The sequence below is a fragment of the Pteropus alecto genome, unplaced genomic scaffold (genome assembly GCF_000325575.1).
Source record: "Pteropus alecto unplaced genomic scaffold, ASM32557v1 scaffold301, whole genome shotgun sequence".
NCBI lineage: Eukaryota > Metazoa > Chordata > Mammalia > Chiroptera > Pteropodidae > Pteropus > Pteropus alecto.
The window spans coordinates 312,480-326,693 of NW_006431043.1; the positions used below are offsets into that span (position 1 = coordinate 312,480).

The following is a 14,214-nucleotide window of genomic DNA, read 5'->3' on the forward strand; positions in this document are numbered from 1 at the left end:
AATATAAGATGCTGCAGGTTTGGGCCTCAGAGTCTAGAAAAATCTGAGAAGTCCCGAAATACCGCGAAATCCTGGATTGGAAGTCTTTTGAACCTCCTCAGTGCCCATACTTTTAACTGCTTCAGCCAGCTATTGACCCGCCCCTTTTGGCCTACCTGGAATGGCGTCTTCGCACTAGGCCTAACTTTTATCCGCTGGCCTGTCTGCACGTGGAGTTGGCCTGCTCCCTTTGCCAGCTTTCTAGAACTTTTCCCCACTACGGTCCAACTACAACGAACATCATTCAAGATGTCTGACAACGAGAGCGGCGCGGATAGCCCACCAGAGGAGCGTTCCAGAGCAGAGGCCGGGAGCGAGACATTCTCAGATAAAAAAATGAGCGTGAGCTTGACCAGAGATGGAGACGATACCACAGATGGTGATGGTCCCAGCCTTGCCAGCAGAGAAAATCAAGGCTCAGACTCAGAAAATTCAAACGAAACCATTATCCCTCCAAGCATGGAAGACAGTGATGAAAACCTGGTACGTTACCACTTAATAGAGGAGGATCCAGTATTGGAAGGGGAGGAGGAGGAAGGAGAGGAAGATGTGGAGGCATCTGCAGCAGAACAGCCCCAGGTACAGTGTAATGAGCCCAACTATTTACCAGATGAGGATCAAGCCCTGGAGGACTGGATGTCCTCAGAGACATCTGCCCTGCCCCACCCTCGCTGGAAAGTCCTTACTGCTCTTCGAGAGCGGCAGCTGGGTTCAAGTGCCCGCTTTGTATATGAGGCCTGTGGGGCAAGAGTCTTTGTGCAGCGTTTCCATCTGCAGTATGGGCTTGAAGGCCATGGTGGTTGTGTCAATTGCGCGCACTTTAACCAGCGTGGTACCTTGCTGGCCAGTAGCAGTGATGACCTTAGAGTGATAGTTTGGGATTGGATGCGTAAGCAGCCAGTACTGAACTTTAAGACTGGTCACAAAAATAACGTCTTTCAGGCCAAGTTCCTTCCCAACTGTGGTGATTCCACCCTGGTCACATGTGCCCGTGATGGGCAGATACGGATAACAGAACTAGATGCTCTGCCACACCTTAATCTTTCCAAGTGTGTGGCCCAGCATAAGGGAGCCTGCCACAAGATGGCTCTGGAGCCAGACTCCCCTTTTAAGTTCCTAACTTCAGGTGAAGATGCAGTTGTCTTTGGCATTGACCTCAGACGAAGCCAGCCAGCTTCAAAATTGGTGGTAACAAAAGAGAAGGAGAGGAAAGTAGGACTGTACTCAATCTTTGTGAATCCCATGAATACTTACCAGTTTGCTGTGGGTGGACAAGATCAGTTTGTTAGAATTTATGACCAGAGGAAAATTAACGAGGATGAGAATAATGGAGTATTTAAGAAATTCTGTCCTCATCACCTGATCAGCCATGATTCCAAAGCAGCCATCACCTGCCTCATGTACAGCCATGATGGCACAGAGCTCCTGGCCAGTTACAATGATGAAGATATTTACCTCTTTAACTCCTCTCACTGTGATGGAGCCCAGTATGTTAAGAGATATAAGGGGCACAGAAATTATGCCACGGTCAAAGGCGTCAGTTTCTATGGCCCTAGAAGTGAGTTTGTGGTGAGCGGTAGCGATTGTGGGCACATCTTCCTCTGGGAAAAATCATCTTGCCAGATCATTCAGTTCATGAACGGGGACAGGACAGGAACTATAAACTGTCTTGAGCCCCACCCTCACCTACCTGTGATGGCGACCTGTGGCCTAGACCATGATGTCAAGATCTGGGCACCCACAGCTAAAGCTACCACGGAGCTTACTGGATTAAAGAATGTTGTTAAGAAGAACAAGCGGGAACGAGATGAAGATAGAATGCACCGTACTTACCTGTTTGACGACCACATGCTTTGGTTCCTCATGCATCACCTGACACAGAGAGATCATCACCAGCAGTGGGGAGATCCTGAAATCGGGGAAGCACATTTGGATGATACATCGGAGGAGGAAGAGAACCAAGAACGTGTGCAGTGCACGCCATCCTGAAGGCCTCATACCTGCTCCAGCTAGATGTCACTTCAGCAGGCCAGACTTTAAGTTTGAAATTCAGTTTAACTAATAGATTTGCCTTTTATTTTCCACAATAAAAACCATCTTCCATCTCTTTCCTCTACTTTCCTTCCTTCCTTTCTCACATTCTTCCTCCCTCATTCTTTTTCTCTCCTTGGTTTCTTTATTCCTCTTCTTTATCCTTTATATATAGTGAATGTATAAGTAATTTATTTATGCCTCCTTTCCTTTGGTCTCTTATGGTTGACCTCTAAAGGTTCCTAATTCTGGAGAAAATATTAATAGCTTTATTGAATCTTATCTTCTCATTTCTGACACTCTGAAACTATCACCTTTTTTTTTTCATTTTTAGCAGTTTATTATTCAGGTTAAGTTCTTTGAGTTAAAAATTTTAGAAATGTGTTTGTTCTTTAAAAGTACAGTAAAATAAAACAAACTAGCATTCTTTTTTTTTGAAGGCTAACACTGGTCCATACACACATGCATGCACACATACATATGTGCACACACACACATGCATACGCATACAGATTCTCACACACACACAGAGAAAAGGAAAAGGGGAGAAAAGATGGATAGATGAATTCCTAACAAGACAATTCATCTTTCTAGAATAAAAAGGTTGTCTACATTTTCTGAATCTGTATGTTAATATTGATTAATTTGAAACGATGGAAGCTCGTAAGAATTAAATTGAATCACATGACATTGTTTGCTCTGAACTTTCAATTTTCTTGAAGTCTCATGGCTGAGAACTCCCACAGAATTACCGTCCAGAAAGTACTCTTGGGACAATCATCTCCTAGAAGATACCAGCCAGGACTATAAGAATTCCTAATATTTGAAAATATATATTTGAATTAACTTTAAGAATAACTTCATGTTGCAATAAAGAGTTGTTTATACTTACAGATCACCGTGTGATATCTTTGGAAGAAATATCTCATTAGACATCCATACATTGCTTAAAATTCCCTTTGGTTCTTTATAAGAGTTTAATTGCTTTTAATATTTTGTTCTAAGCCTTATTTAATGTAAATTTTGGGTGCTGGATGTCCAATTACTATTCCATAATATTTTCGTTTTACACCTGTTTTTTGTGTAAATGAATGCAGAGGCTTGCCTTTTCCCTAACACCTCTGTTAAGTATAACATACCCTTCTTTGCAGATGTTCATTAGTAAAGAAAGATGTGATAAAACATCCTGTGCCTTGACAATGGCTTCTCTTTGATAACACTCAAAATGGATATTATCTCTGGACCCTGGATAGCAGATTGAGAAATTTACATAATGAGATTAGACTTTAGAATGGAAAACTACTTGATCAGAGTTCCTGCTTAATGCCCCTACCAAGGTCTGCTGTCAGGAAAGGACCTTAAACATCCCAGAAGAATCCAAAGAATCTCAACTAAGCACTGTGGTTTAAAACAGGGCATAAGGAGAACAGAGTTATAAACTAGAATCCCAAGTTTGGGGCAATCCTGCACAATTGGTGGGATTTATGCTAGCAACAATATTAATAATTTAAAAAAAAATTGGAATTTCCAGTGACACTGGGTGGCAGTGAGAACAATGGCAAAAGCAAGTTAACTACTCAATTCTTACTTCACCTGCTGTTTGGAAGTAGGTCTGCCTTTCTGGGAGCTCTGTACTGTGAACTAAAACTTTCTTCAGAGTTCCCTGCATGGTTCTGAGATTGTTTGTGCTACAAGAGGCACCTGGTTGGAGATTTGGAAGGCAAAGGTATAGTAGTAGCCATATTTAGTTTACGCTCAGGAAGGAGGAGCAGAGGCACATTGTCGCTTATCTTAGTGTGAAGTGGCAGCCAGGCCCATAACTACAGCAGCTCCGCCTCAGATCTTCCTTCAGCTTCAACAGCTTCATAAAGAGTTCCCATTTCTTCAGCAGGGTCCTCACGTCACCGAGATTGGAGGTTTGGAGGCTGTGAAAGATCAGCATGGGTTCCAGTCTGTCCTTATGGGTTCCAGCTATTCCTCATGGATTCCAGTCTACCCTTACTTCCCCCATTTCACATTAATCTCTTTACTGAATGCTGTGCTGACCCCAAGCTCTAGCACCTGAAGCAAGAGCAAAAGCCTTATGAAGGCTGTTTAACCAGCTCCTACAATTGTATACTATCAGGTCCCTATTATAAGTCACCACGTACCTGTATATCACCACCAGTGTGTCTGTTTCTCTGTTTGAACCCCGACAGATGCAACCACCTCTACCTGCTTTGGACTGAGTAAGTCAACAGATTACATGGACAATTTGCCATTTGAAGGAGCAAAAATCTTCTAGGGAGAGAGGATGGACTTGATTAAGATAGACAGATAAATAAAATAATAGAAAGTCAAATGAGTAATTTGAAAAATAAAGTTATGATTATAGGTGAAAATCAAGCTGGTAGAGTAGGTCCCAGAAAATGGAAGTAATGCTATGATTTTAATTTATGCAAATATTGGTCCTATTAGTATATAAAAGAGAGCAATACAACATCACTACCAACCTTTCATGAGATGGTGGGCAAAGCTAACAATTATATTAAGGCAAAATTGCACCTTTAAATGTAATATTTCAACACCAATTATTTTCATCCCAAAATGGAATTTCTATAGGACAGTTCTGTGTAGGCCCTCATGACCTTTATGCAGTATTATAATTGTCTCCTAATAATGCACAGAATTTAACTGCATAAAGTTGTGACAGATGCCAAACTGTACTTTTAAAAGGACATCTTCTGGCAGCCATTCCTTAAAAGGACAGGTGTGGAAAAGACCAGAGATGGAAAAAATATAAAGGAGACTAACTGCTAAATGGCAGGCCAAAAAAATTTTGGTGATTTCTGTTAGTCCAACAGTAACCTTCAGCAGTGCTCCTTCTACCATGTTGTAAGCCAAAAGCATAATGCAGTAAATTTACAATAGCCATAATTTACATATTATGAATACTTATTTACATATTGCAAATTATTTACAATTATTTACAATAAATTTACATTAACCATTTTGTGATCAACAGCTATGAACTTCACTATTTTAATCTGCTTCGACTTCAGTCTCTTCAACAGTAAAATAAGAAGTATAAGTTTTTAGATTTAGTTCTCAGAGCCATATGGAGTATTTAATATGTTATTTCTTTACTGGACAGTGAGTTCGGACATGGATGTATGATAGTCCAGGTTCACAAGGAGCTTAGTACTCTAGTCTCAAGCTGTGTTCTGGAAGAACTAGGGAGTTTTGGATGTTTTCGTTGGGAGGGGGCTGAGAAGTTTCTTGTCCTACCCTTTATTCAAAGTACAATGTTTATTTTTTCCCTGGCTTTGGCAGCTTCTTTAACTCCATTATATAAGCAACCGTCTATGGAAATTCGATTTACATATACTATAGAGTATATTCAAGTGTAATTTCTCAATTATTCTTCATAAAAACCATACTAAAACAGAAGACAGGAAACTTAAGTTCAGAGAAGTTAACTTTCCAAAGTCATTGAGCTAAGAAGGTGCAAAGTAGGTGCTCAAATAGAATTTACAACTAAATCAATTCAACAAATAGAGGTATACAGCATAATTGTTTTGGTATATGGTAATTTGGTTTAGTTGACAATAGAACCTGGGATCTAACATCTTGAGATTCTTTCATAATATTTGAGTCACCTTTCTCTATTAATGTGCTGTATGTAGTCTTGGACTTCCGTCAGCTGAATGGTAGCCACGTTAGCAATTCGAGCCCCTGAAATTGAACTGTAGGCCTCTGAGGAGAACAAACAAAACAACAACAATGAACCAAATAAGAACAAAAAATAAAATGAAAAATATAAAAACAGTATATTCTGTACATTCTGTAATGGGGACAGTACTTCTAGCTTCAGCTACACACTGATTGGGATGACATTAGCTGAAAAGCTTGTTACTTATGAATCTCAAATTCAAATCAAAGTTGAGCCTGAGTGATTGGTTCTTTTGATTACTCCGCTAAAATGTAACAAAGACCTAGATATTGTGGGAACTCTCTTCCTCAGCTGACAGGTATGACCAACACTGTAAGGGGCTGAGACCCATGATAGGTAACCATTAAGATCTTGAATCATATAGAGAAGTCTCTTTTCTACAGTGAGTTGCTCTCTCAGAGATGAGATTTGGGCCTCACAGTTTACCCTCTTAAGACTAATAAGAGGTAACTTATAGTCCCACTCATGAATATTTTTTAAAAAGCTTGCAATTATAAATACTTGTTGAATAAGGGTATCTGTAAAATTTAAAAAATGTTTTTAGAAATATAGAAATAAACTTTAACATTATTAGATAGAACCAAATATTTTGGGGGAAAGATTTTGTTCCATGTGCTTTTTCTCATAGTAGTTTTCTATCAAAAAAATTCTCTGTAGAATTTTAGGGTGAAGGAACTACTTTGTATGGTACCAGAGTGGTGGATATATGAATCAATGCATTTGTCAAAAACCATAGAGTTGTACATCAAAAGAATAAACTTTAATATATGCAAAGTAAAAGAAATTCAACCACAATATCAAGAGATCTCAGAAGGAATACACACTATGACAAATGAATATAACTCTGTTACAAATGTATGACATAACCTCACTGAGGCAGGTGGGAGAAAAAGAGGCTGACTAAATATGTTTTGAAGGGCAACTGTAACGCTAAAGATAAAAAGAAACATACATAAAAACTGTACTCTAGTTATTAGCAAATTTGTTTCTCATGAGGACTCAGGTTAAGTAAAAATTCTCAACGTGCTTTACACATACGTCTCATGTTGAATAAATAAGTAAATGGATGGTAGATGGTGAGAACCAGGTTTTTTATGGTCATAGAAGGAAATTATAGGTAATCAAAGAGGGAAGGTTGGATGAACTCTGCAGTACCGAATTAGAGTTGGAGATATCAGTATGAATTCATAATTAGCTTAGCAATATATATCTATATCTATATACAACACAGATGGATAGATGCAGGAATAACTATATAAATGTGTATATACATGGGTTAGTAACCTGACATGTATTTCATGGCTGTCTCCACTGAGAAGCCCTGGGAGCAGTGACACCCCAGTAGTAATGAACACCCCCAACACCCAGATCTTGATTTCTAATAGCATTTTCCAGTGCTTGGGCAGGGAACATACAAGATAAACCTGGAACATCTTATAGTGCTAAATAGCAAGGAAGTGGGATGAAGGTACATAAAAGTGACACATGAAACAACTGAGAATTCCCAATGGACAAAGCTGGAACAATTTCGCCAAAAAAAAAAAAGAAAAAGAAAAACACCCAACAAAAATGTGGTTATTACATTATGACCTAAAGTATCCGATAAATACTCATGAGTCCATCCTGGCATAAATAAATCAATTAAAGAGAAGGAGTAAATCTCACTATAGAATTACTCCAAATAACAAAAGTACACACTCCCTTCACCAAGAGATGGAGTTTGAATCTTTCCTCGCTTTGAGTATGGGCTGAATTTAGTGTGTTATGTCCAAAGAATAGCATATAAAAAGAGGAAAAAGTAACTTTACAGTAAAAAAAAAAAATCCTACAAACACTATCTAAGAAAGTGATGGTAGTTAACATCACCAGTAATGAAATCACATTGATATCATATGCCTCTAATATGGGCATTCACCTCTGTGGTTATTCTTTCCCCAAATCCATAACCTTGGTCTAATCATGAAAAAAAAAATATCAAGACAACCCCAAATTGAGGAACATTCTAAAATATACCTTCGAAATTTTCAGGGTCACAGGAAATAAGGAAAGGCTGAGAAACTATCACAGACTAGAGGAGCCTAAGAAATAATGGTGACTAAATGCAATGTGCTATCCTGGATAGGACCTTGGAACAGAAAAAAGGACATTAATGGACAAAGTGATAAAATCTGAATAAAGTCTACAGTTTAGGTAATAGTAATAAACCAATGTTTGTTTCTTATTTTAACAGATACACCAAGGTAATGCAAAATGCTAACATTAGGGGAAATTGAGTAAAGGTTATGTGGGAACTCTCTGTATTATCTTTGGAACTTTTCTATAAATCTAAAATTATTTCAAAATAATAAAAAATACATTAAATGTCAAAAAACCCATGGAAAATATCTCTAACTTTAGTAGCCATAAAAATTCTGGTAATGTTTATCATATCAGTAGAAATAATTCAGTTCCCTTGGTTTTTGAAGTCTCTGCTTATTTTGTGATTCATGCTGAGTAACTTTCATTATTTGTGACCTTTTGAAAATGTTCTTTCTTTCATCATTTCTCCGACTATTTTGTTTGATGATGTGCTTCTAGTAAGTTGCTTCTAATAAAAGTGCAATAAAAAGTATATATTGAAATAAAGATGAAATTTTAAAGGACAACATTTAGCAAATTCTTAAAAGAAAGAAATTTTCTTAACAGGAGACATTTCACTAAACTAAATTTTAAGGTATTAGTATTTAAGAACTGTACAAAGTATTACTACATTGCTGCTTTCTTTAAATCACTGATCATTTAACAAGAAAAGTCTCTGCAGTAAGTAAAATTTTAAGGACATTTTCAGAAGAGAGGTGAAGTGGAGGCAGATTTGCATTGGTTCAAGGGTATATAGGAGGAGAGCAAATACAATGGTGAATGTAGGCAAGTCTTTCCAGAAGTTTTGCTATGAAGAGGAAAAGAAGAAAGGAGTGATGGCTGGAATAAAATGTAGAATTAAAGTATGACTGTTATACCTTATTTTTAAGATGAAGGATATTAGAAAAAATTATATTGACAGTAAATATCTAGGTGTGAGAAAGAAATGAATCATGAAGGAAATCATGGAAAACTCCAAGATTCCATCCCTTGAGGAGATGTGGTCTAGAATCCAGTGGAGGATGCCCTTTCCTAGGATCAGACCAGATGGTATGAATTCAGTCAAGAAAATTGACAGGGAAGTTGGGTGTGGGGAGCTTGATGTTATTGCTTTGACTTTCTGTCTTGTGAAATATGAGGCAAGGCCATCAGTTGACTCCTAGGGGAGGGGATTTTGTAGTTTTGAAAAGAGAGAAGATAATGAACCTAATTTTCTCAGAAAGTAGGAAAATAAACTTCTTGGGGAAATATATTTTTTTTCCAAGGAATTTAGAGTTTTTAAAATAAAATTATAACTGAAATTTGCTTTGGCCATTATATTGACATTTCATTTGAAATTCAAATGAAGCTTGGAAATGGATAAAAAAGATGTGTATCAAAACCTCACTTCACTGGTGACAAAGGAGGTGCATCTGTCTGAATTAGATGACAGGCATTATCATGGCATCCATGATTTCTGTGCAGTTTCAAGTCAACTTCATTTAAGATCCAATCTGGAATTTGCGCTTCTCACCAGAATGCTTATGAAATTTTCTGTTGTTTACACCTACACATATACATAGAGAGTGCTCATAACTTCAGTGCTACACAAATGTAGGCATTATCAGAGAAGAAGCCTTCTGCAGAGTACCACAGAGTAGAGCCATGCTCTCATAATCTTTTAGAAACCTGGTTTCCCAAACCTGTACTAAAATCTGAGAAACCTCTTTAATGAGTATCAGATGCCTGGACATGAGAACACAGCCATTCCAACATAGTCCAGGATGGTGTATAAAGAAAAGAATCAGCAAAACAGTTCTCTCAATTTCTAAGTGAGTACAGACACTTTTAAAGTATAGAGTGAGATCTAATGAGATTGTCATTAAAGGCTAAAACTGTCCACTGAAATCAGAAGCCACTTCAGGGCAACTGATATATAAGAACAAAGAAAATAAGCTATTTTTCTTAAGTTTTAGTGCAGGAATCACATATGAGCTTTTTGTAGTAACTTTGTTCAACTCTTACATTAGTTCTAATTATTTACAAATGAGATGCTCTCGGATTGTCCATATACGCTATCAAATCATCCACAATCAGTTACTCTTTAATTTATTTTGCACAAGTTATACTTATTTTTCCATCGCTTCCTGCATTTGGTGGGGTTTCCTGAACAACGCTGAATAGTAGTAATGTTGGTGCACATCTTTGTTTGTTCTTAACGTTAATGGAAATGCTTCTAATCTGTAATCACGGGCAGTTTTTCATCCCTGGTGTATATTTGTGCTTTGACTCTTTTTTCTTGTTTATATTTGCCAAATTTGTATATATTTTATCAATCTTTTCACAGTGCTGTGTTTGGTTTTAGTGTAGGTAGGATCACTGATGCATGTCTATTTTGAATGGTTTATCTTCTACCTCATTCATTTCTGCATTTATATTTATACATGCTTTATTTCAATTTGTTCAGGTTTTCTTTTTTTCTTTTTTTTTTCTTTTTAAAGACAAAACTTTGTTTCTTACATTTATTTTTTATTTTTCAAATCGAATCCATTAAACTCTATGAAATTTCTTCTGAGTGTGATTTGGACACATTTCATAGGTTTTAATGTATAGTGTCTTCATTCTTTTCCAAATAGTGTGTAATGTAATTTATGATTTTTTGATTAAAATAAGTTACTTTAACTAGTTATTATTATGATTAAAAAGTTATCAATTTTTATGATAAAATATCCAAACAGTGGATAACAGCATAAAATGTAAAGTAAAATTAATTCTCCACTTCTTCATACTCTGTTGTTGCAGGCAAGTAGTGTTAACAACATCTTGAAACTTTCTGTAAAACATAATTTATATATATAAGAGCATATGTATTTTTTTTATATACAAAAAGGGTCTGAATTAGTTATCTATAGCTGTGACACACGTTAACCTAAAATTTAGTGGCTTAAAACAGCAAACTTTTTTTTTTTTTTAATTTTACATGTTCTGTGGGTTAGGAATATGCACTTGACTTAACTGGGTCCTCAAACTCAGAGTATCTCATAAGGCTTCGATCAAGGTGCCAGCCAGGGCTGCAGTCATCTCAAAGCTCACCTGGGGAAGGAGCTGTTTCTGAGGTCACTTACGTGGCTGTTGGTAGGCCCTCAGTCCTTGCAAGCTATTGGTCAGAGACAAGAGTTCCTTGTCAAGTCAGCTTCTCTATAGGGCAGCTCACAACATGGTAGACCTGACTTCCTTCGGAGCCAACGGGTGAGTGAAAGAAGGTACAAAGCAGATGCTACAGTCTTGTAACCTAATCTCTGAAGCAACAGACCATCACTAAATTGAACCTACTTTCAAAGTCTGAATGCAAGGAGTGGGGGATTGTTGAAGTCAATCGTAGAGGCTGCTTATCACAGGATCATATTATGCTTTTATTCCCTCAAAAATAGCATTTCTAGATTCAGTGCATAAGAACTTCCCCAGGTGTTTTACCAAATTATTTTCCAGTTCTCATTGACTAGGATGGAGGTGAACAGGGCTCATGTATAGGATGGAGCCTTCCTAATTAGACTCATAACTTTATTTCAGTTAGATGTTATTTTATTTGTTGCTGTTGAAGGGAAGCAGAATTTGCCACCCTAAAATATGACTTTTTAGGATATTAATTATTTTAAGCTGGATATTTTTTAAGAAACAAAAATCTCAAGAAGAGTCTTTTACTTCCTCCCCCTTACCTGCCTAAAGGAATACAAATAGAAAAAATCTGCTTAAAGGAAGGAAGCTATCATCTTAAGATCATGATATGAACTAAATGTGGGCCTAATGGTTACAAAAAAATGCAATAGATAAAGAAATGATGTATAAAAATTACCCCCTAAATCTCCAATTCCGCTGGAAAATATATGGCGTTCCTATGGTGAAACAGAGTCAGTAAAGGAATACTGAAATACACAAAGCAAACTAGATCATAAATATGTACAAGGAAGAATGCTTAATAGGATGGAAATGAATCCAAAGGTGCTCCATGACTGTAAGGGGTTGATGGAGAATAGGAAAAGCCATGGAAGTACTAAGAAAGTGATTATTTGACATAGTGTGGTAGAAGCTGCCTCTTGAATCGATGTTCTTTATTGTCTAAGTCCTCGACCCTCAATTTGAGCTAGAGAATTAGAGAACATGAGAATTTGCCCCATTATGATTTCAGATAGTATTTAAATAGAAAGACCAATATCTTTCCCATAAAACTATTTACCTTCATACTCTACCTGTTTTCATGACCTATCATTGTTATAGGATCAGGCCATGGTAACCAGGTATCTTATAGACAAACAGATGATTAAGTCACAAAATTATCCTAAAATAATAAAGTGTTGGAAAGGATAGTAGAAATACTGAGAAAAGTTAGAAAGTACAGACAACTGTTCCAAGAATCTTTCCAACAGGAATATCAGAAAGAGGAATAAGATAGGATAAGGGAGGGAAAATAATTTTCCTTATACCTTTCCAAGTTCTTCTGGCAAGCCTAATAATTAAATTGGCATGAGGCAGATTAATAGAAGAAAATGCCCAAGTTTATTATGTACGTATATATGGGGGTTCCTTAAGACTATAGGACCCAAGGACAAATTGGGCAGTAGAGGCTTATATGCCATTCTGGACTAAGGAGGGGAGGCTGGGGACTTCAAAGAGGAAGTAGGCAATTCACAGGTAGATGAGAAAGAGCAAACATGTGGTAAACAAATTCTTGCCGTGCCACCCCAAAACAATGTGACACAAGGGGGAATCTATCAAGGATAAAGTGTAAAATTACCTCCTAAGAGTAAAATTAGACAAATAAAGCAAATGGAAACATGCCAAAAAATGAGATGTATTTCTGTTTTATCAGTGCAAACAAGAAAAATGTCAAAAAGAGTGTTAAATTTGTTTGGGGCTCTAAAAAATAACCTGAAGTGGCTGAGGCTAGACATCTCATGTTTGAAAAGTTCTAGAAGGTGCTGATATCCTATAATACACAGCCACAATGGAAGAGTGAGGTGCTGAGCTAGTGTTGATTCACCCTGAGGCATCTTCTTTATTTAAGGACCTCAAGAAGATCTTTGAAAAAGGAGAGGATAATGCAGAAGAATTGAAATTCTCAGAGTCACACTATTTAGATGTTAGGAAACCTGCTAGGTCTTATAGCTTTGAGCAAAGCTGCGTCCTCTATTTTTGAGGCTGATAGGACTTCCCTGAAGAATTTCACATGATCATATGGAAGAAAGTTGGTTGGTGTCTATAAAAAATGGTCTTTTGGAATAAACGTCCATACATACTTTCATTACACAGGACAAAATGGAAATCCTAGGACATGCCTCACTCCAAAATTTTCTTATTAAGATTCTTGGCAAAATATTGAAGATACTAAATTTAATCGCTTTCAGAAGCATCGTTTACAAAACATGATTATTTAAAAAAATACATTAAAAATGTTTAACAGATATATAAAAACATTTAAAGGAAATCTTGCATTATCCCATAATTACCATTTCTTTGAGTGATTTTATGATAAATATCAAAATTCATTTCAAATACTTCCTTTGGCCTAATTATGGGTAGTTGCTTTTCCCATATAAGTAATGAAAATGGGATTTCAGATTTATTAGATTTTGTGCTTAAATAATTTCCTAAGAAAATTAATATGGCAAGCAATTTTAATAATGACTGTACCACACACAGGAAGAAATTTGTCCCTGTCCTTAATTACCAAACTAGGTCATAAACAAACCAATTTATGATAGATACAGAGAAAAATACAAGGTGCAGCTAAGAGTTTTAACTATTATTAAAACTTTTAACTGGAAATAACAAAATATCTGTTAAGTCTTTTGGGAAGAGAGTGCTACTCCCTCCCCCTGCACCTCCCCCCACCTTGATTCATTGCCTGGCTTATGCACAGAAATGTTAACTTTAATAAAAATTTTCACTCCAAATAGGCTTCAGCAAAATTGTTATTTTAGGATAAATTTACAGAAATAGCATCACTGGGCAAAATGATATATAAAGATTAAGGTTTTTGTTATCCCTGTCTAAGTTGCCCTCCATATATTTGTTTCAGTTTTGACCTCCATCAACAATTTTAGACATAAACATGAAAATTATATTTTGAAACTTTTCTTACAATATTTATTTACTCTATTTTTTTGTTTCTGTCTGGTATTTTTATAACAACCAAAATATATCGTTTCAATTAGATTTAAAACAATGAAAAGAATCTGTATTATGAGAAACATGAAGATTGCTTTCCTCTTTCAAGTCATTCCCTGTATGTTCTTCTAGGCTTATTAATGATTCTGAGAGAGGGAGAGAGGCGTGTG

At 36.6% G+C, this 14,214-nt stretch overlaps 1 pseudogene; it reads left to right on the top strand.

The window, feature by feature from the left end:
- Positions 1 to 288: 288 nt before the first annotated feature.
- On the top strand, positions 289 to 2,028 carry LOC102895984 (annotated as a pseudogene).
- The last annotated feature ends 12,186 nt before the right edge of the window (positions 2,029 to 14,214 follow it).